The sequence below is a fragment of the Pinus tabuliformis genome, chromosome 4_2 (assembly GCF_031772625.1).
Source record: "Pinus tabuliformis cultivar Carrire ecotype Pingquan chromosome 4_2, CPIR1, whole genome shotgun sequence".
Classification (NCBI taxonomy): domain Eukaryota; kingdom Viridiplantae; phylum Streptophyta; class Pinopsida; order Pinales; family Pinaceae; genus Pinus; species Pinus tabuliformis.
Window position 1 is genome coordinate 96453731 of NC_142304.1, and position 22705 is coordinate 96476435.

Sequence of the window (22705 nt, forward strand, 5' to 3'; positions counted from 1 at the left end):
AACTAGCTTTTGACATAGGACTTTCTTCAACAGCAATTGACTTGCCCTTCTCCTTGCTTAACTGACCTCTGGTTTTTACTCTTGATACCTTTTCAACTTCACTTGGTCCAGGTGCATCCTTCTTCTGTTTGACCTTCTCTTTTGATGATGATTGAGGTGTCTCCTTGACTACCAAAGGCTTCACTGGTTTCTTCAACTTGGTTTTGGACTTCTTCTGATCTTTCACCTCCTTTCTAAGCTCAGCAAGAGTAGGTTCTTCAATTGTTTCTTCTCTTTCCCTAACAGGCAATGGAGTAAGGCCTGTCTTGCTCTGAAAGCCAGCCATAAAAATAAAGGAGTTCCAATCTTTACCAATCTTCTGCAAACCATCTAACACTAACAACTTTACCAAACCATGGTGAAACAGTGATGTTTCACAGTCATCTTTTTTCAGTTGAATTTTATCACACATTTTACTGAGGCTTCTGAACAAGTAGAAAGGGATATCTATTGATGCTTTGCCTGTGAAATGTAACAAAAGTTTAAAATGATAGGAATAAACTTTGTTATACCTCCCTTCGCATGTTAAATATTTTTGGATGCATGTAAGGAGCAGTGCAAAATGTTCCTTCACGTAACTCCTTGGCACAGCCTTTGTGAGATCCTCATTTACATAAGGCTCCTTCAAGAATTCCTTACAGGGGCTCATGTCAAATTTGAAATTTTTGAACCATTCATGTCCTCCTCTAGGAATCTCAGTCACATTAGAAATGGCTTCTGGAGATACAGGGAATTCTAGCATTGACACCTTAGAGTTTAAACCAGTAAAATTCAATGCAAAAGCTTTTGTTACCTCTGCGTGCCCTCCCTGCAACTTCTCACAAAACCTCCAGCAACCAGCATTTTTAAAAGCTCTTGCTACACCTTCATCCTTTAACGTAATATCAAGCCCCTCCGGTTTTGTTCTTTGGCGCCTACCGGATCGATGTTCCCTCTTCTCCATTTTACTTTGAAAACTTTCGGACAGAGAACTAACAGCAGCTTCAACTCAAAAGGCAACTTCGAACTTTGGAATGCAGGCTCGCTTGCAATCAGCTCCTTTTAAATGAAAACTCGGGCTCCTTTGCGCTTCAATAGTCTTGTCATACAAGCAAGTCAGTTCACGCACTAATAACAAATATCATGACACTACCATACATCATAAAATCACTTTGAATGATGTTTATGTGCGTGGTTCTGAACCTCATGGCGGAATGATGACCCATAATGACCTGGAGAGGACATCAACTGACAATATATGGACGGACCTAATGACTCATCCCCCCAGACTTGACATTTCAAGAAAACGCGCTGCAAAATCCCCGAATCCCCGATTTCGTAGCGCGAACAGTTATAAATTAACAAAATTCGCTACGAAATGGCTGGTAAATGACACGCTACGAAAAGACGGAAACATCATTGCGCTGCCAAATTGGCCAATCAGACTGCGCTACTAAACTGCGAAAAGGACCAATGACGCAAACAAGACAAGACATGCCTTAAACAATTATGATGGAGGATGATTAACAGTTTTTTGCAATGTTTCACATCAATACCTTTTTAAATCATAATCCCTAAGTGACACACATAGGAACATAACCACTAGACAACTCTTTTTGATAATGAAATTTTTTTGGACATCATTACATACATTGACTACAGTTCTAAGTGATAACACTAGGTAGGAGGTACTCTATTCTAGGAAGCTTTTGGCATGTAGGTTAGGTGATTTATCCTAGAATCCCATGAGTGGCGCTATTGTAGCAATAAGAAATTCATTTATTTGGAGTTCTTCATTAGTGCATTGATAGTATATATTTTATTCCATGCAATAGCTCAATAGTGTATGATCAAATTACAGTTAAGCTTGTCATCATATTTTGACTTACCCTCTTTTAGAGGGAAACTAGAGCATGTGTCAAGTTTGCACATCACAATTGTATGATGCAAAATTTACCTCGCACGAGTTTTGTGGATCTAAGTAGCCAGATACCTATTGGAATTCAAGGCAAAAATACTACAAAGTGGGAAATAGGTTTCACAGTTAAACTTCCTTTCACATTATGGTTGGAGTCGGTTTGTTGGCAAGATGCTGGATACGCCAACTTCCTTTTTATGACTGATTGCGAGATTAAATCCTTCGACATATTCCATGCTCGATTTTCATTAAGTGATGGTTTTTTTAGAAGTTCTTGACATATAAAAACTTTATCGAAGCTGTTATTGAGTCTTTCGATGTGGTTATCTTTTCAAAGCACACATGTACAAGAAGATGAGAAATAATATGCCCAACTAATTTCAAGTTATCTTCCTGCGAATAGGGTGTTCCCTTCCCTAAACCTGACGACTCACTATACTTCTTTCTAGTGAACAAATTTGGGAATTTTCATGAATTGTGAGATAATTCCAACCCCATAACTATCAATTTCTTATTTAAGGTTATACCCACTAGATTAGAACCCGCACAAGGAGAAGTCCATTCTTGTTTCAAAAGAACCCGCAATTGACTTATACCATGCTATTTAATACTTGATGTATTTCTTCGCATCCTTGGCCTCTGACATAAAGATGCAACATGGTACCTTGCATTTTCTTTAATAACACTCCTAAACAATAATAAAGTATGCCCAAATATGTCATTTCAAATTATCTATGTAGCTCACCTTTTGGTTTTTCAATTATTGAATTTGTCACCTATATTGATGAGATCATCTACAATTGAGGCCATAGTGACAATATCTATTAGAGTTTTATCCGTGTTTTAGTAAAGGTGTTTTTTCTTTAGCAGCACTGCAATACATTGCAGGTTCCATTCAGCGGAGAAGTGTACCTAGTAGCAACCCTGGTTTGTGTGCAAATTGGTTGAATTCATAATAGATTGTATATGTTGTTTTCAAGGTGTTTCTCCTTCAACAGTACTTCATCTCAATAGATCCTTTCAATCTACACCTTCAGCACATGCATACAGCCTTGGGGTACATGCTACAGATTTCAGTTTTGTTGTGAGGGTATAGTAATGATGAACGAAGCACATCGATTTTAGGCATCTTATGGTTTTTGTATGAAATCATTATTGTCTATTGTTTCCCAAACGTATATAAATCCATATTTAGTATACTTTTATAGTTTTACTTAGATGCTCACTTTTCTTAATTTAGGTGTTTTTCTTAGTACTATTTTATGCATAGATTTATCTTTAAGAAAAGTTCACAGTAGAGAAGGGTTCTATACTTTGAGCAGGGGAAACTCTTCTAGGTAGGAGGTACTCTATTCTAGGGAGATTCTATTATACATTTTAGGTGCTTTATCCTAGAAAAAGTTAAAAGTCCCTACATCCTGGACAAAGTCCCTACCAGACAAGACACCGGTGGACAGAGTTCCAAGTCCCTAAATTTTCCAAAAATACACCTGAGCTTAGCTCTATAGCCTAAAATCCTTTACATTCTAGTCATCTCTTGGCTCTGATTTCATAGAGAGAGCCCTCTCTGGTTTGGTAGGGCTAGCTACCAAAACTAAAATATTGGTTTGTGGTTACCTTTGTTTATCTCCTCATCAGCTTGGGACATTGTGGAGGATAACAAAGGGCATGACAACTAGGGAGTGCCCAAGTGTTCTAGTGAATGTAAGGTTCCCAAATCATGGAAAAATGTAATGCTAGTTGTGACGTCATGACTGCAAAGGTGTGTTAGGGAATTCTAGGGCATGCTAACATGTGCTTAATAGTATAGAGACATATAAAACAAGCTAATATGTGTCAAGTGCTAAGGCATGCCAAGATGTACAAGGGTTCCAACTCCCTACCTCCTCTTATTCCATATGTTATCCACTTATGACATTTCCTTTGCAATATTTGGTGCATTTGCTAGTTATATGTCATTTATAGGTTGTAAATGTCTTCAAAGTTTCACTTCTAATTGAGTATTCAACTGAACATATTGATTCTCTTATACATAAATATTTTCCCCTCCATCCACTTTTCATAACTTCAATGACCATTAGGTAGGGACCTGTAGCTTTGATGTTGCTTTGCTTGTTTAGTAAAACATTGCTGAGACTTTAATTTATTGAAAGTCATAGAATTTACAATTTATGAAGTTTCCAGGTCTAATTTTTAAAAGTACAATTCTTTAAAAGGTTCTAGCTCAATGAAAGAGCACCTGCTTTACAAGCAGGAGGTTGGTGGTTTGATTCCATCGTGCCCTGACATCCATATGGAATGGTGGCGATCAATTTTTAGTGACGGAGGCTCTTTTGACCATCACCAATGAGATTTGGTGACATTTTTCAACCCTCACCAAAAATATGAAATGGTGATGGTCAACGAATGCCACCATATATACACATCAATAGTGATGACCCTCAAAGGTTTGTAGCCATAAATCATTGTTGTTGATATGAAATGGTGACAGTCAGTGTCCGTCATTATTCGTGATGGACCTTAAATGTCACCACAACATCTATACTTCTACAAATGCCACTTTTAGTGATGGTCAACGAATGTCACCATATATATGCACCAATAGTGACAACCATTAAAGATCCATCACAATTAATCATTGTTGTTCATATGAAATGGTGACGGTCACTATCTGTCATTATAATCAATATTCGTGACGGACCTTGAATGTCACCATAACACTTATACTTTTGGAGACGCCACCTTGTTCAGTTTTTGGTGATCGAGGATATGGTCCGTCACCATTGCTCATATGCAATGGTGACAATTGTTATTTGTCATTATAAACAATTATTGGTGACAAACTTTGAATGTCACTACAACAACTATAATTTTGGCGATGCCACCTTTGGTGAAGTTCAATTTTTGGTGACGGAGGCTATGGTTCGTCACCATTTCTCATATGAAATGGTGACGGTCACTATCCATCATTATAAATAATTATTGGTGACAAACTTTGTATGTCACTACAACATCTATACTTTTGGTGATGCCACCTTTGGTGATGTTCAGTTTTTGGTGGCGGATGCTCTTTTGACCATCACCAATGAGCTCATGGTGACATTTTTCACCCCCAACTTCCACCCTTAGGTTGCTTTCCCTTGCCTTCTCTTATGACCATACCACTTCTTGTCACTATATTTACACTATGATCTTCTTCACAAGGCTCTACCCTCATCATCTCGATGCTTTGCGTAGGTTGTTGGATCTGCACCTTATTTTCTTTCATATTTTCTATAAGGATTGAGCAATATTCTATCACATGGTCGAACTGTCTACAATATTGACATGATGGATGCGTGTGGTTTTGGTAGTCTCAGGATAAGTGTCTTGATTCACCACAGTTATAGAAAATAATATGGCCACGACCCCTACCAAGCCCTCCTCCTTGTTACAGGGAAAAGTGTCTATTTAGAACTGCTCTATCCCACTAAGGTGTGACAACTGCCTTAGAAACAAAGAGAGAAAAGATACTTTTGTATTTCCTTTATGGATTATAGATAGAGAGGAATAGAAAGAACTAACCTAAGTCTTGCGCTAATCCTTTGATCCAATCCCTCTCTTCTTTGATAGTCTCCAGATACCTGCTCCCTTGCATACCTAGCTTCACAAAGTACCTGTAAGATCACATAAGAAGAGCACTATACAAAGACATGGATCTATATTCATAAACAACTTAGGATCAGATTTAAGTTAACCATACAAATGTAACAAGCATCAATGATACAAAAGCATGGAGGAGAACTCAAATAGTTTTTATTGATAAACAAGAAAAGATCCAGGAGGAGTTACAACCAGTGGTTCTGACCCAGCATCAACCTCCCAGCAAAGAAGCCCCTCTTCACCTCAAACAAAGCATAAATCACCCAACAATTTCATGTTTGTCTCTAGAAACCAACATCAATTCCTTACAATATGCAAAATTCCAGCCTCTGGATCTCTGGGATGAGGGATCCATATATAGATATCTGTAAGGAGGATGAGTCAGCTTGTGATTTGATTAGTGTCTTCTCTCTGTAAGTTCTTGCTTCCACTTGGAGACTGAGGGCCTCTTACTCATCCTTGGTCTAATTCAGTGAGGCAAGTGTCACAAGAGAAGATTTTGGAAGCTTCCTTTGCCTCTCCACCTCGCGGAATGACACTACCATTTGTCATTTCTCGCCCATCGCACCCTACAGAAGGGAGTTTTGAAATGCAACGCACCCTCACAGTGTATTTAGGTGCAATGCAATTCACTTGGCCAGTGGAGCAGCTGAAATGATCCTGTTTTGACCAATTCTGAGCAGTTTCTAGTGGAGAACTTCTGGGAGAAGCTGTAATCTGTTGACCTTGTTCCTTTAGGGGTTAGAACAACACTTTTAGGGACTTAGGAGCCCTTGGTTTATGGACATTTCATGCTTGGAGTTGTAGGGCACAAAAATGTCTATAACAGTTGCCCCCTAAAGTATGAGGCCGTTAATCTTTTGGTGTCAGGTGAAATGATTTATTATGAGGATCTGAAGTTCTTTCAATGTTGGGAGGAGACCTGTAATAAGATACAATACAATACATTATCTTCATACTGTTTTCATGATCTAGCTGAGGCGGGCATTCCCATTCTCAGCTTTATAAATTTATTTTCATGTACATAGGACAGACAATCGTCTGAGTGTAGACTGATGATTCCGATAGAGCCATCATCCTTTTGGTAGGATGATTATCTGTGCTGCAATGTTGTACATTTAATGTCTTTATTTCCCTGAATATATATCGCAGCCCGGATGGATGAAACTAGATCTGAGGTCTTCAATCGCGTCTGATCTTTACTTGAAGTACAAGTCTATCCATGTGAGAAATGTTCTGAATTCGAACATGGAAAGACATCGCTTGATTACCAGTCAATGATGTAAACTGTTAACAAGCGCGAGAGGAATCACCGATAATGATAATGATCCTCAAGGTACTACAGTACAATTCACATGGTGTGAATAAAGGACTTGGGGTCGAACACCACGCAAAATCTTTTGGTCGAAGGCCATTGATGTAAACCTGTCGCTGGAAGTGAGAAACTTGCCATTGAGGCATGCAAGCTTCAAAGTACTGAATGGGTTGTTCCTAGATCAACTTCTTGGATAATGAGCTGATGTCGACAAGAAGTGATCCATCACAGGAAGGCCTTAATGAATCCCACATCAATGACACGAAACGGAGCAAATGATTTTGATGGAGGTGAAAACGATCTGATGATATAAGGTTCAGGGTGGCGGTCATGAAAGAATGGAGTATAATGTATGGTAGTGGGTGAGACACAGGTGACTTCTCTGGATGACTTCTCTTGAACATATCAGCGACACTGATGTAATGGATTGGTAGCATTAACCCCGAATGTGGATGGTATGGCGTGACCATGGTGATGTAACCGGTGAATGAAACAACCCAACCCGACTCGGACACGGAGTGGAAGTGTCATGTTCAAGAGTGACTTGCTACCAACAAAGTTTCTTTGAGTTTTCTTCCCAATTTTTCCCCACTCATTGCTGACCAGTACCTCTTTATTTTTTTCAAGCTTGAGGAGGATAACATATGCTTGTTCTATAATTTTCCCTTCAGGTAAACCCATCGCTATGTTTTAACGAGCCTAGCAATAGTGAAACTCGTTCTCGTGTAAAGACAAGTTTGTCACTATTAATCTTTTAACGAGTTTAACAACAAAGATAACTCGGTCCTTTTCAATTTTAGAGATTCTGAAAAGGAACATTAAGGTAGCTCCAAAATTCCTTTTTCGTCATCTAATCCCTAAAGTCTGAAAAAGTATAAAACAATATAGAAGGGATGAATTTTTGATAGTTTTAACGAGCCGAACAAAACAAGCACTCGATATTTTTGTGTAATAATCCCTCAGGTCCAAAAAGATTAAAATCTAGAGGAGGGATAGCACTTCCTGTCCCTTTAACGAGCTGGAGAGGCCAATGGCTCGACAATCTTTTCATATTTTACAAGTCAGTTGAAAAGAGCTTAAAGGAGACTCGTCTTTTGAGGAACGAGTGATAAAACGGGTAGCAGTTGATTCCAGGTAAGGTTTGGAATTTTCCAATCATGGCAGTGTCACAAGGATGGCTAGTGAAATCACTCTTCGCAGCTGTTCCTCAAAATGGGTAAACAATCAAATGGAGGTGAATGATCGGCCAATGAAAAGTGGAGGTGATGGTGCAAACACAACCAAGGCTTTAACGGCTGAAGTACTACATTCACGATGGTTATTTACCAGGGAATAGTTCATTTTTTAATGAGATTAAACGCGGGTGGAAAGATTTGCTCATGTCTTATGTTTATTTTTTAACGAGCTTGAACTATGTGCTAAAAATGATTGATGCGGGTTTATTTTTTAACGAGCTTGAACCTTGCGGTAACACTGCTCGATTAATCCAGTCTTGTGATAAGAATGTCTCATATAAAAACGGCGACTTTTAGAGTTTTGCCCCACATCCTTTCTTTATGCAAGTTAGGAAACGACCAATCCAAAAAACAGATAAATGATCACTCTTTGCTTGCACTCCAAAAGGTTTGCATGCCCCCAGGTATAAAACAGAGTTTCAAGGTTACCCCTTCTTTATTCCGTTAAAACATTTGTTTTACCGAGAGAGGCCTACCTCTTACATGTTACCCAAAGATTGTTCTATTCACAGCGCAAACAAAACACTTCTTCGGCGATGTTTACCGAGATAAACAAAGGTGAGCAGCGGTGCTCGCCACCTCACATAAATTTGACAAGAGAATCTTATTCTATAATAACCCCCTCTTCCAATCATGGACGGGGGTATAGACTAGTCATATTCTCCCACGGAAACCTACCCTATACCCGAAGTTTTCCTGCCGAAGCAGACCAGGGTGCATGCCCCCTGGGTTTCAGTCATATCCCTCCGAATCACTCGCGCGCATCGGGAGGACGAACTGGAGATTGAGACATTTCTTGCATGAAAAGACCATTCAGGGATGGTATATGACTATTTGCTATGCGTGATCCGGGAGATGAAAGCTGGTCTACGAGCTTGACCACTCTTCCTTTGTGCGGAAAACGCATCACTCTAAAGAGTGATGAGACGATGACTCTCATGCAATAAATATAGTCTCGTCCAAGGAGTAGATTGTAATCCAGGGGTCCTTGAACTACCATCACGTTCATGCAGACGGTTTTCCCTCTCAACGTTATGGGCACGTTGGGAAGGATCCCTAACGGTCGACTGGTTCCTTTATCAAAGCCTGTCAGATTTCTCATCTCAGGCAAAAGCGATGGCGAACCAAGTGCTTTCCAAGTAGTTGAGGAAAGGATACTCACAGAAGCCCCCTCATCTATGATGGTACCAGCCATAACCATTCTATATATCTGAATAATAATTCGGAATGGTACACTAGCTGGTAAATGGGGTCTGCCTAGTTGATTCCAGTCGAAGGAGACAACAAGGTTGCTTGGAGGTGGGACCGAATAGACGGTTGGGTACGACTCTGACGAACTTCCTTCCTGCGGTAAAGGAACGGGTAAATTGCCCCCATGTTCGTTGGATTTTGTGCTTATGAAAAGAATTTGGATGGTGTCATCCTTGTTCTCTTCAGTGATTATATCATCTGAAGATGGAACCTCTAAAGGCAAGACCGGGTCAACTGCTGCCTCGACCTTTTGACTTTCGTCTGGTATGGATTCAGATGGTTCATCTTCAATGACAGATGCATCGGATGACCACCTGAGCGGGTCATCCGGATTTTCAACTAGTGATGGACCCGGCAAGAGTTTTTTATATCCAGGAGGAAGTCGTAACGGTGAAACTGGATGATCATCCAAAACTCTTTTAGCTTCGTCTAAGAAGGGACAACGGTGGATGGCATGATCGCCTTCACACAGTTTACAAGGAAATCTATATTTTCCTTTTTGTCCTGGGGTTTCACTTTCACTAGTTGACGGTGTGTTTTCAACATGATCATCAGAGGTTGACGACGCCGGGTTGTGCAAATGAGGAGACCAGTCCCTTAAGATCCGAGGGATGCAAGGACAATCTCTGTGAAAGTGGTCTCCTTTGCAAATGACACATGGCGATTTAGGCCTGGTCAGTGCAGTGTGTGGATTTTCATTAGACGACACTCATTTGCCCCCATTTGCTTTCGGCTCCTTCTTCTTCTTCTCTTTCTTCTTCTTTTCCTTCTTCTCCTTAGGAACTTGATTTTTGGCTTTAACAGCCCCATCAAGCGAAGAGGAAGGAGGAGAGGAAGAATTAGAGGAAGAAGAAGGTTGGTGGGTAACTCTGGACTCGTCTAATTGCTGATTTGATTGTTCAGGAATAGTGGTGTTCTGAATGACAGAGGTTGAGAAGAGCCATATAGGCAAACCAATTGTCATTCCTGGAAGCGACAATGTGGCCATATGGGGTGCACCAACATCTCCCCAAGAGGAGAAGGGACTAGGATTTCCTCCAAGGGGAATTCCTTGGTTGGTGGACTCCATTTTCTCAACCCAAGATCAACGTAGGAAAGGGGTAATGAATATTCCGTTTAAAATAAATTTTTGGATGCTTTGACATAACTTGTTTTTTCAGTTTTTAAGAGTCGAGAAAAAACAAAAGATGACTCTAGTCGCCTTCGATTTTTAATGAGCCTGAAGTGACAAGTGCTCAGATGGACCTTTTCCGTTAAGGAGTCTGAAAAGGAATGAAAGGGACTACTCTGGAGATCTAGGTAGAGGGAGTACCAAACCAATTGCAAAAATGCAGAATATTTTTTACGATACGACAGTCAATCTTCCTGAATGCTGTGTTCAGTGCATTGCGATCGATAGGGCGGCAGACACGGCTTCCTAAGGATAAAGGATTTAAGCCTATAGGGGTCTCCCAAAATATACTCGACGGTACGTGGGAGCACAAGTCCGTACTGGCACTTATCGTCTCAAAGTGAAGGAATCACCCAACCATCAGTGAGGACAACAGTTACCATGCTTTACGACGCCGAAATACGTCTCTAGCCTAGAACTCTAAATGTTGTGCGTGAAGTTCCAAAGCGTTGTTAGATTCATTGAATTTATTTTAAGTTGATCTTGTTTATGAAGTTTTCCTTTCGGGTTCACCACGAGATGTAGATGTAATTCCTAAAATGCAATCTAAAGATGATAAACAAACTTTTATCTCTTTTTTGCAATGAAAATCCTAGCTACTAGGGGAAAAGAAAGACAGAATCTTTTCACAAAGAGCAAAGAGCACACTGTAAATGCACTTTCCTAAATCAAGCCAAACAGACTGTCTATATGAAAATTCACATGCATGTATTTGTTTTCTACTTTATTAGTATTGATGCTAAAAAGAAAGTTGATGTACAAATCTGAATTTGTTTTCAAGCGACAAATATAAACAAGCTCTTTTTCGAAATCAAAAAATAGAGATGATTACGACACCTTACGATTTTGAAATGAACACTCGTTCTTGACACTAGAAAATTACAAATTCAGACCAAAGGCAATAGTAACAATATAATCGACCATCAACAGCAATCAAACTTTCTCCTATGATCGAAATCGACACTTGCGACAGATTCAAATCAAAGGACGACAGTACGACTATTCTACTTTTGCAATGGAAAACTCTAAACGACTCAACAAACACACAAAAACATCTACAATTATTTTGTACAAAGGAGGCAGAATAACAGCAAGGAAAAGAGGTTTCAAACAGACATATATTGATCACATGCAGCAAAATTTAGGGACAGAACTGGAAAGAATGAAGCACAAGAACCACAGCTGCACAGAGCTAGTCTGATCAGCGCACCTGTAACACAGAGAATCTGAAATGCAGCACAGGTTTCCCCTTCGGGAAGTGCGCTAAAATTCAGGATCTCTGAACAGTATCTGCGCTGGGCCAGAAACGAGACTTTGTCCGGGTTCTGGGTCACAGTTTGCAGTTCAGTCCTTGGTTTTTGGCCGAGTAAAAAGCAATCAGTAATGCAACAATCAGGGGTAGATCTAAGGAGGATCTAAGAGCTATCACAAGGGAAATCAGATAGTTTGTGAATCAGCTCTTTAAATCATAAACAGATCCAGTGAATGGATTGAAGCAACAGTTATCTACTTTGCATTTGTTATGGCAAATGCAGTTCGAAAGCTACTTATAAGTTTATGAAACAAACAACAAAGAATGATACACAAACAAACTAATTAGATATTCCCCAACGGAGTCGCCATTTTGTTACAGGGAAAAGTGTCTATTTAGAACTGCTCTATCCCACTAAGGTGTGACAGCTGCCTTAGAAACAAACAGAGAAAAACTACTTTTGTATTTCCTTTATTGATTATAGATAGAGAGGAATAGAAAGAACCAACCTGTGTCTTGCGCTAATCCTTTGATCCAATCCCTCTCTTCTTTGATAGTCTCCAGCTACCTGCTCCCTTGCATACCCAGCTTCAAAAAGTACCTGTAAGACCACAGAAGAAGAGCACTATACAAAGACATGGATCTCTATTCATAAACAACTTAGGATCAGATTTAAGTTAACCATACAAATGTAACAAGAATCAATGATACAAAACCATGGAGGAGAACTCAAATAGTTTTTATTGATAAACAAGAAAAGATTCAGGAGGAGTTACAACCAGTGGTTCTGACCTAGCATCAACCTCCCAGCAAAGAAGCCCCTCTTCACCTCAAACAAAGCATAAATCACCCAACAATCTGATGTTTGTCTCTAGAAACCAACAGCAATTGCTTACAATATGCAAAATTCCAACCTCTGGATCTCTAGGATGAGGGATCCATATATAGATATCTGTAAGGAGGATGAGTCAGCTTGTGATTTGATTAGTGTCTTATCTCTGTCAGTTCTTGCTTCCACTTGGAGACTGAGGGCCTCTTACTCATCCTTGGTCGAATTCAGTGAGGCAAGTGTCACATGAGAAGATTCTGGAAGCTTCCTTTGCCTCTCCACCTCGCGGAATGACACTGCCATTTGAAATTTCTCGCCCATCGCACCCTATAGAAGAGAGTTTTGAAATGCAACGCACCCTCACAGTGTATTTAGGTGCAATGCAACACACTTGGCCAGTGGAGCAGCTGAAATGATCCTGTTTTGACCAATTCTGAGCAGTTTCTGGTGGAGAACTTCTGGGAGAAGCTGTAATCTGTTGACCTTGTTCCTTTAGGGGTTAGAACAACACTTTTAGGGACCTAGGAGCCTTTGGTTTATGGAAATTTCATGCTTGGAGTTGTAGGGCACAAAAATGTCTATAACACTCCTCTTCCTCTTCCATGACTTGGGAATCCTCCATGCGTTGCACCTGTGCCCTGCTCTTGAGGCCAATGTTTTGCTTGCATTCATTAGGTATGGGTCCTATCCATCATTATTTCATAACTTTGACAATGATGTTCATCATGACATATAGACTTGCAGAAGTTGAAAAAAAATTGTCGGGGGTATGTACAAACTTCTGTAGTAAATGATAGTTATCTGTTGCATGTTGTCCAATAACCTGACAAATAGCGCACCATGGCACATATCCTGTGATCGACCTAGCGATATTTTCTGGTTTTATGGGGATAGGCTCCCCCCATAAGATAATTCAAATAAATTGGACAATGGTCCTTATCATGATAATGGCCCTTGGATTTCAAACACCACACTTCCATGAAAACTTCAGGCTGGGCCTCCTTTCCTTTCTTTAGGTTCTTCAACTCCAAGTGTTGTCTTTCCAGCTGTGAGTGAATATGTTGTACTCCAATGGTTGTAACCTATATTAGTGAGGCTTCCAACCTCATTGCGATATCTACAGCCTCTGCATGGGTTGCTACCTTTTGTTGTGATAGTGGCAATAATAAGTTTGGTAAGAGCAGCGCGATATACCAGTCCCAATGCTAGGAATATGAAATCACCATATTGGCTTGCCTGATCAGAAATTTCAAACTTTGATCGAAATCCCAGGATGACTCATTTACATTTTGTCGAATTTCTTTGAACTCCATTACAGACTGCACCTTTGAATTAGGATTTATAATCTCTTTATTCAACTCATGTTGGGTTTTTGCCAACGTCACATTGGGGTTATCAGTGTAATACTTGATGTACCATGTTAATGCTTCGTCTTATAAGGCCATGACCAATTGCACTTTCTTGATGTTATCATTCATAATCTGTTTTGTTTTCTACAAAGAACCTACAATGAACCAAAACTATTCAAGGTATTCACTCCCTACCCCTTTAAATATCGACATCTTCATTGATATTTCCATGTTGAATGGTGGAGGTAGAGGTGGAGGTGGAGGTGAAGGTGTAAGTGTATGTGATGGATGTGGAGGTGGAAGTGGAGTGGATGGACAAGGTATTCACAGGATACCTTTCCTAATCAATTGTACCACACTCTGGGGTGTACATAGGACTGTCCCTTCATCATCACTCGAAGGGGATACAATCAACAGTCTATACTGAGAGCCTGATTCTCCATTCCTCTGAAGGGTTTTCCACTTCGCATAGTCCTAAACATCAAGGTAATGGAATAAACTTTTTTTCATATGTATATATATATATATATATATATATATATATATATATATATATATATATATATATATATATATATATATATATATATATATATATATATATATATTTTTAATCCAAGTTTTTAATGATTTCAAGTACTTACCTCATGGTCCCTTGAAGAGCCTATACTCTGCTTCACTGTAATTGACAATTGTGTCAATCACAAAATTAGTCACAAATGATCTGAGTGTTCATTCAATCCAGTGATTGATGAACCACATGATGTTGCTTTCTAAAGCTTCCAGGTGCTTCACTAGTTCTGGGGTCCACACAATAGGGCCGTCAAGTCTCCGCTTACCCTGACTATGTACCGATTTAGATAGCTACTCATACAATTCGCAAGGGAAGAAACATAAAATGTTTTTGATCTCGTCTGAGTATAGGTATCTACTCAACTATTGTTCCTTGGATAACCATGCATTTCTATTCTCCTGAGCTACAAACACGTGTTCCTTTTGATCAAGCCACTTCTCAATTTCTTTCTTTGTAGGGAACCACTGGTTCAACATCACACATTCCTCATATTGATCCCGGTCCCAGAAACGGAACCATTTGTTTGCTTAAGGGGGTCTAACCCAAGTCGAGAGTTATTTGTGTCAACTAAAAAAACTCTAACTGCTGGCCCTTTCAGAAACAACCTACATAGTGCATGCTGCAGTATCACCGGAAGAAATATTGAGGGATGCTAGAACCATGTTTTTGCATCCAGAGGCTTATGTGATGGTTCCCTTAGGTCGTTATAGCTTATATCTACCTTCACACATATCTATTCCTTCCAACTTCCAACTAATGCAACTCTATCAAAGTGACCTTCAGATCTTCACGAAGGTACACGATTATACTCAACATTCATAAAAGGTATAGATTCACTACTTTCGTGTAATAAATCGTATCCCTTGATCTGCCTTCACGCACATCTACCCTTTTCTAAATAGTTAACTACAATAGATCTATCTAATACTTTGTGAGAGTATTTAATTTCACTTTCCATGGATAAATATTATAGATCCCAGAGTTTCGCGTAGTAAATACAATTTAATTCATAGGAAATAGACATGAGCAAAGATGCATAAACTTAAATAGAAATAAGGAACAGGGCCCAAATGCAATATATTTGATCCAAAACAATCTTTCTTAGATTTAGCATTTAGATATAGACTCTTTACACCCTGTGCACTCAACTGCAGGGGCCCGCGCACTCAACTGCATGAGCCTTCCCCTTTTGCCTAAGTACAAGAAAAGACCTTTCCTGCCTTAGTACCTTTCCCTTATAATGATTCTCTATCAAAATTTTGATACTTACACTCGTTATGAATCAAAAATATATAGCCTTTTCATTACAATACCATGGCTCGAAGACCATGGGTGAGTCTCAAAACTGACCTATCACCTACTCATACAAGGGGCTAATGCCCCTTTGACTCTTACTTAGATTCGCACTCCACTTCCATGTTTTGCATTACATTATTTAATAAAAATTGTTACAAAAATTGGCTTAACTATCAAAATTTGACCCTAGGGACCTTATCCCAACACACATATTTTAGATGGGATCCAGATTTGCCTCTACTACTCGGTGAAAAGTGGACTGATGTAGGTAAAACTTTTTTGTTGAATTTTGCAAGTTTTATGAGTTTTTTTTATTAAAGTGTGCATGAGAGTTAACTTATGATAAATGCGCATATGTAGGACCACAAAGACCTGATGGCATGCCAACCATAGCACAGTGAGTATAACGTCAGAGAGAAGATGCTCCATATGAGGAAGGAGCAGATCCCATGGTAGAGATGGAACGAAATCTGGAAGTGATCACCCAAGGGATTCTAGAATATGCGACTATAGATGATGTGCCACTGTGTACCAGAGGCATACAATAGGAGTGTTTGTGAGACTATGTTGGTTATTAGGCTGATTGATTAGAGTGGTCTCATGTTATCATGAGAATCGTGTGGGAGAATAGCCTTTCTAGTTGTTTTTTGCACTATTGTAGGCTTTGAAGCGATATGTCTCGGAACACTTTATTTTTTGATATTTTTATGAACAAAATTTGACATACGCGATATATATCTATATATATATGTATGTATGTATGTATGTATGTATGTATGTATGTATATATTTATGTATGTATGTATGTATGTATCTATATATATATATCTATATATATATATATATATATATGTATGTATACATATATATATACACACACAGATATATATATATATACATATACATATACATATACATATACATATACATATATGCTTTTATTTTACACTTATGTGTTCATGTATCATGATGATATGATCAATTTTATAAATTAAACAAATGTCTATCAAGAACATAATTTTCTAATGCATCTGTTAATGCATTCAAATTGCGTGGAATGTGTTGATATGTGATAAAATTAAAATTTCTTTCCGGTAATTGAACACATAGATACATACATAGAATTTGTGGATTTATTACTAATTAATTATTATTCAATTGTAACACAACGAGTTGTGAATCTAACTTAACAACTAAATTTATAATTCCAAGAGAAACTGCTTCTAATAACATCTCAATGACTGCGCTGTAATCGACAATATTATTAGTTGTTCGTCCCAGGAAAATAACTTGTAAATCGATCAACTCGCCATCAGGGGAAAAGAGCGCCCAAGCTACGAAATATAAGTTCCATGTGCTACCGTTGGGTTTGGAGACTAATTATCTTCTGTATTCAAAGGTTTCAGCCAGATGTATACCCCAGGAAGACTATACACCCCTCCACGCGGGGGGGTGTGGGGGAGACTTGTCCCCCCCGCGGTGGTCCGGGGCCAACGGTCCCCCGACGGGGGTTCGGGGGCAGCGCCCCAGAAGCTAAAAATAGATGTAAAATTGACTTGTAAAAGTCTAGTAATTTCTAGTCAATCTGGGCCATTAATTAGGCAGATGATCTGATGGTAGAAGTTATGTTTAATTTAGGGTTTTTTGCTCTAGAAGGCAACCCCTCACTAAATATGAGGGAATTGTATTGCGTCTATGTATATCTGTATTCTGAGTGAGGAAGAGAGAGTAGATTGAGAGCGAAGAGGGTGTTACAGCGGATCTATTGTAGGTTTTATCTCTTCAGTTTGCTGGATAATATAATAAAAGAAGGACTGGTTGTTTCTCCGTGGATGTAGCCCAAACTGGGTGAACCACGTATATTTGTGTCTCTCTTTTTTTATGTGTCTTTCTGTGTTTATATTTCTGCAATATTTTGTGTTCCATTACTCTGTAATATATAATTTTCTAACAGCTATGACAAACACCATCAGCAAAACCAACATAATGGTTTGACAACATCTGCAAACTGAGTGTAACACAAGCTAAGAAGAAAGAACAAGTCTGCAAAGAAAATAATCACACCAAAAAATCAAAACCACACACCAATGAATTCACACACTAATGTACAAAAGTAATTACATGGAACTCACACATAATACTTTTTTAGATACAACACATTGCAGTCCTTCGTAGTCAACTAGCTCATAGGTGCCTTTTTGCAAGACATGTTTTACAATATATGGCCCATGCCACATAAGTTCGAACTTCCCAGCTCCCAACTTACCATTGGCTTGATCACATAGCAGGACCAAGTCACCTTCAACAAAATGCATGGAGAAATAGTTTGATCAAAATGGGCTTTAACTCATTTTTTTTGTGTTTCGATCACCATCACAGCAATATGACGAGTCTCATCAAGCCTCTCGAGATAAAGTAACTGCTCGTCTTTAGGTTAGGTATCGGGGAGTTATTCAATAGATAATTTTAATGAAGTCATTTCACACTCGATCAGGAGTATTTCCTCTAAACCATATACCAACTGAAATGGAGTGAAACTAGTGGTTGTCTTAGCCAAAGTTCGGTAAGACCAAAGAGTTGAGAATAGCGTGAGATTGTAATCCCTTTTATGCTTCCAATGGTTTGTTGAAGCATAGTAATCAAAACTCTTTTAATTGCTTCAACTTGGCCATTGGTCTGTGGGTAGTAAGGATTTGAGTTATCATGGAAAAGATCCCAATGAACAGTCAACTCTCCCACCATGTACTGATGAAAATGTGATCCGTGATTAGTGACAATGGCTTGAGGTATGCCAAAACAGGCTATGACATGGTTAAAGAGGAACTGAGCATCAGTGATACTGTCAACATTATATGTAGGCATCGCCTTAGCCCATTTAGTGAAGTAGTCGATGGTGACGATGATATAGCCATGTCCCCTAGATGAGAGAGGGTTACATATCATGAAATCTATGCCCCATTTAGAAAATGGGCCAACAGTAATGACTGGGTGTAAGGGTGTTGGTGGGGCACAATGTTTGTGGTTATAAATATGACATTCATGGCACTTATGAACAACCAGAATATAATCCTTGAAGATGGAAGGCGAGAAATAGCCAGTGCGAAGGATTTACTGAGTAGTGGCATAGCCTAACATCTGACCACCACATGCCCCAGAGTGGCAGTCATTCAAGACTCATTCAACCTCTTCAAGTGTTAGACATCTGTGAATAACATAATCAATAACGACTCAGTATAATGTATCACCAATAATCTGATAACATTGAGTTTAATGCCGAATGTGGCATCAGTCAGATCGAGACAATTCAGATTGGAAGGTTTGGGTTTGAAGATAAATAATGATATCTCCATACCACGGGTTGAGAGTTCTGATAAGAAACAAGGTTTCATCAAGAATTTTCTTAGTAAAATTGGTGGAAGTGTTTTTAGAAGGAAGGGCGCAAATCAATTTGGAAAAAATGAGTGATTTCTTTGATTTGGTGGCAGTGAACTCCAAATCAAAATATTGTAGGATAACAATCCATTTAGAGTATTTTCCCCCAAGTAATTTATGAGTCAAAATATAATTCAAGGGGTTACAGTCAGAAATCACTATGGTTTTCCATAGAAGAATGTAATGGTGAAATTGTTGAACAGCATATATTGCTGCCAAGGCAAGTTTCTTGACATGAGCATATTGAGTTTTAGTGTCAATAATATTTTGACTTAACTAATAAACCACATGCTTATTTCCATCATCATCATCCTGGATGAATACCATAGCAATGGTACTATTGACTGTGGCTAAGTAGAGGACATAACCGCGGTGATAGTCAGGGGGATACAATAAAGGAGCACTGATGAGTGTTTTCTCTAGAGAATTGAAGGATCATTGGGAAATTTCATCCCAAATGGATGGGATACCCTTTTTGAGAAAATGAGTAAATCCCTTGGAAATTTCAGTGTAGTTAGGGACAAAGTGATGAGGAAAATTATCCTTTCCTTGCAAACTTTGCAATTGGTGCAACAACGTAGGAGGGGGTAAATTTACAATATCCTCAACTTTTAGAGGATCTATTCAGATACCTTCTTTGGACATAAAAAAACCCAAAATCTAACCAGATTCTACGCAAAAAACAAAATTATGTGGATTAAGACAAATATTATAGTGTCAACAATGCAAAAATATTGCTTGAAGGTGGTCCAGATGGTCACAATGCTTAATAGAATGAGTTGGTAAGTCATCTAGATAAGCTTGAACAATGTGTTTAATATCGTGAAAAGCATATGACATTTCTCTCTGAAAGGTCGCACTAGAATTTTTTAGGTCGAAAAGGATATTCTTATAGGAAAAATTCCCCATGGATAGATGATTTGATCAATAAATGGAGTGGGATAATTATCTTTCAGCCATGTGTGATTGATGTCACAGTAATCAACACAAACTCAAATTGTGCCCTGCATTTTAGTAACTGGTACAATATTAGAGATCCAATCTGTTAATGGGATAGGGTAAATAAAACCAACTTTTAGAAGTTTTTCAACTTATGCCTTAATAGCAACAACCTTCCTTGGATGCATGGGACAAATTCATTGGTGAACAGGCTTTGCACCAGGATGTGTCGGTATTTCATGAACCACAATAGTTGGATCAATACCAGGCATTTCCTCATATGATCAAGTGAAGAAATCACATAATTCCTTGAAAATGTTAGTGTAAACCTTGATCTCATCAGGAGAACATGAAACACTAATGTGAATGTCTCAACAATTCCAAGTTTAACAGAATGTCGAGTGGCATGGTTGCAGTAATATTCCCATATTACCTTCAGAAGACTTTGTGCACCAAAATAGGTGTTTGAAGAGGATATGTCGGATTATGAGAAACAAAATCTCCAAGACATGAAGGAACCTCACTTAGGCTTGGAAGAAACGAGGAACGATGATGAATATCACTCCAAGGAGTTTTGTCCAGAGACATAACCTCAATAATACTCTCATGGATGGGGAACATCTTATTCAAAGGATTTGGGGAATCCCAAGAACCAAGCCAAGGAGATTGTGAATAGGTATCTAGGTGCATGCTGAGAATAACGTGACTTTCTGAAGAAGCCACCGAAGCTTATACAATTTCATGATAAGCTTGTTCCAATGGAATTAGCAACATAGTGTCTCCAAGTGAATCAATTTGATCTGGAGAAGGAATGATCCATGGGTCTATAGAAACATAGATCATATTGATTGAGGTGACATGCAGATGTGGGACATAAAAATTTCCCATTAAAGAATAATCTTTAAAAATACCCACCCCCATGCTCTCATATGGAATATCAGTATTTCCCACATATGGGACGTTGCCATTCGAGGCACTAGAAGATAAAAAGGACAATTGATCGCCGGTGACAATTTTTCCTTCATGAGGAAAATGGAGAAGCAAGAACAAAGAGGAAACAACACAAAACATGGAATGGGTCCAACTTTGTCCAAGTAGAAGGTTGTAATTTAGATTTGTGTCTACAAATTCCACTTCTAGCTCGATAGTCTTCCCTTCCAAAGTGATGGGAAAACTTGTGAGAATACCATAAGGACAGTAGCCTCTACCATTAAAGGCCTTCAAGGTGTTCGGGGACTGGTTAAGGGGTGGAGAGACAATAACTTTCCAACATGAAACAAACATGATGAAGGTGGAAGCACCTTCATGAATGTTAGTATGATGGATTGTCTTTCCATTTATAATGACCTGAATGAAAAATGCAATATGACAAGGAAGACAAGGAAAATGGTTTTCAAAATTGAAGGTAATCAAGTTCGAATTAGTAAGATCGATGCCTGCAATAGGAGACAATAATGATTTCTGATGCGTTGGACATGTTTGGAGAACTTCGAAAGTAGACATCATTGAAGGTGCTTGAGCTAAATATTAGACAATACTGTAATTTTGAGAAACTCTAGTGTTCAGATTATAGGATGACTTCTAAAGCACACCTTTGGGAGGAAGTCATAGGACAAATCAATTATTAGGTCTCTCGATATGGAGAGGACTAGAAGTGAGTGGAGTAGAAGTAGAAGGTATATTAATGGATTTTTTCTACATTGTCCTCTTTTGAGGGGTTTGATAATATTTCGATCGAGTGGAGACAAAGATAGGTAATGAACCCATCATCATGTAGACCTGACAACTAGATGAGATAGAGGATTATGGTTGGTCTACCAACTGAGTCTGCTCATATGGAAATGTCCCTTTCAAAACAGTCAGTGTCCCTTTCAATAAATGACTAACTTTGGCACGTCAGGGACAATCCTTGGTATAATGGTCTTCCTCAAAAATGAGGCAGGGATATTTTGGCTTGGTATAATGGTCTTCCTCACAAATGAGGCAAGGGTATTTTGGCTTCCATTTGGAGGCATCATCATCAGATGACTTGAGAGGAGCCTATTTTGGAGTATCAGATTTAGCTTTTCCTTTACACTTCTTCTTAACTTTCGAGGCTTTATCTTCCATGGTAGACTGAATGGCATTGACCTTAGAGGTTTTACCAGGATTTGATGGATTTTTCGAAGGATGACTTGAACCAGTATTTGAAATAGATTTTTTCTTCAAAGAAGCTTTGGTGGAAGTTTGAGATACTAATCCAATTATACCATCAACAAGTGGTACATTGGAACACTTAGAAGATATTAGATCCTAAGATGGTCTTGGAGCATCAGGGAAAATTTCATATAGTGTCCTGGATTGAGAATAGACTAAGTCCAAATATTGGGCACAGGAAATAGCTTGGTTGTCGATAACACAATCACCCATTTCTACAACTTTAGAAATTTTGTTCATGAATGATTTGCTAACCATTCAATTAACAACTCATCAAGAATTTCAAAT